Source organism: Ceratotherium simum, chromosome 3 (assembly GCF_057802395.1).
Source record: "Ceratotherium simum simum isolate JZ-2026a chromosome 3, ASM5780239v1, whole genome shotgun sequence".
Taxonomy (NCBI): Eukaryota; Metazoa; Chordata; class Mammalia; order Perissodactyla; family Rhinocerotidae; genus Ceratotherium; species Ceratotherium simum.
In genome coordinates this window covers 80,264,658-80,266,814 of record NC_141902.1, presented here as the reverse complement: position 1 = coordinate 80,266,814, position 2,157 = coordinate 80,264,658, and the positions used below count along the sequence as shown (strand labels likewise).

Below are 2,157 nucleotides of genomic sequence, written 5' to 3'. Positions count from 1 at the left end.
ATTTTAAAGAAATACCCTTGGATGAATGGATAAAGAAAATACGATATATACATACAATGGAATATTATCCAGCTTAAAAAAGGAAGAAATCCTGCAATATGTGACAACGTGGATGAACCTGGAGGACATTACACTAAGTGAAATAAGCCAGACACAGAAAAACAAATATGGTATGACTCCATTTGTATGAGATATCTAAAATAGTCAAACTCATAGAAACAAAGAGTAGAATGGTGGTTGCCAGGGGCTGGGGGAAAGGGGACATGAGGAGTTGCTGAAGAACATGTACAAAAATTTCAGTTATGCAGGATGAATAAGTTCTAGAGATCTGCTCTACAACACTGTGCCTATAGATAACAATACTGTATTGTATACTTACAAATCTGTTAAGAGGGTAGAGATCATGTTAAGTGTTCTTACCATAATAAAAAAAAGAACTCAAGTGTTAACAGCTCTTTTAGAGTTTGTCTAGCAGTTTTTTCCAGTCCTCACCGGAAGACCTTTTGCAAAAAAAAAAAAGGACTCAAAAAAAAATTATAATGTAACATAAAAAGACATAAAGCAATTATTATATATAATAAACAAACAAACAAAAATAAATAAATATCCTTGAGTATTTCCAGAAGGACTTTCCACACAAGACATAATATCCTGACATAATAGGAGTTATGAATCTGACTACACAATTCTATTTAGGAAAAATTATCATAAACAGAGTCAAAAAATAGATGATAATCGGGGGGGGTGGATATTTGTCACATAGAAGATAGAAAAAGGGCTGATTTTCGTAATATGCCATAATCTGTTAAGACTCATTAAGAAATGATAAGAGAGACATAAATAAGGCTATTTTCACATAAAAAGGAATACAAATGGCTGCCAAACTTAAGCATAATTAAGTAAATTTTATTTTATTTAAAAATATAAAACTTTTTTTACCTTTCAAATTGGAAATTATAAAAAAGTTTAGTTTTGCTCACCATGGTGATGAAGTAGGTGCAACTTCTTGGGAAGTAAATTTGGTACTATTTATCCTTTGGCTCAGTCGAGATAGGATTCTCTCCTTCATTATATTCACAATGGTGTGCAAAGACACACATGAAAGAAGGTTCATGGCAACAATGTGATCCAAACAACCTAAATGGCCACCAGTTAGGAGACTGGTTAAGTAAATTTTGGCACATCCAGACAATGGAATACTACATGGTTGTGTAAATGAGAGAGGAAATAGGACACTATTTTCATAAAGGAAAAAAAATAAAAGCAAAACTAAATGAGATGTTGTTTAGAGATTATTACACGTGGAGTAAAATGATTTTTATAAAGTAAGACAGTATGCAGGAACCCCTACAGATTTGGACAGGGTCTGGTTCTGAGCTGGGTTGGTGGGTTCAAGGGTCTAGGTTTTATTACTGTGCTTAATACTGGATACTCATATATTCTATTGTATCTATCAAGTATTATCATACTCTCATATTCTATTGTATCTATCAAGCATTGTCACCTAAGAGCTGTTTTTAAGGAATGAGGTGGCTCTAGCCAACAACATCGGTAGTGGTCACACACAGGTTCTGGGCTCAGAATCCTGGGTTGGCCCCTTCAGACTGGTGGCCTTGGACAAGTCATGCCACCCTCCATGCTTTTGTTTCCATCTCTGTAAAATGGGCTTAATAATTGTACCCACCTCATAAGAGTGTTGAGAGGATTAAAAATATATATACAAGCACCAAGCACAGTGCCCTGCACATAGTAAGAACATGTAAGAGTTAGTCATTATTACAGTGAAGAAATAACCTACAAAATACACGGATAAGGGAAAAGAGCAGGAGGCAGAAGCTGGTAAGTGGTCACTCCCTTTGGTGTAGAAGGTGGGGGAAGACCACACTTCCTGAACTCCTCGAATATTTACACCCACATAAACTGGGCAATAATGACTCCTCCAGAGAGAAAAGTTCTACTGGGAATTTAGGACAGAAGGAAACTTGCCTTTCATCATACAGTTTGACTTTTTTTCCCCTATGTGTATGAATTCCCTTTTTAATTAAAGAAATAAATCTAGTATTAAGCCAGTAATAAGCTGAAAGCATCCCTGCTCTGGTTAGGAGGAATTCCACATGCCCACAGCCTTTCTCTCTGCCCACTGATGCTTAAGCTATC

At 35.7% G+C, this 2,157-nt stretch overlaps 1 non-coding gene across 1 annotated transcript; it reads left to right on the top strand.

The window, feature by feature from the left end:
* The first annotated feature begins 440 nt into the window (after positions 1 to 440).
* On the top strand, positions 441 to 503 carry LOC147917663 (U7 small nuclear RNA). The gene has a single exon (XR_015551791.1). It is a non-coding gene; the product is annotated as a U7 small nuclear RNA (small nuclear RNA).
* Positions 504 to 2,157: the final 1,654 nt, after the last annotated feature.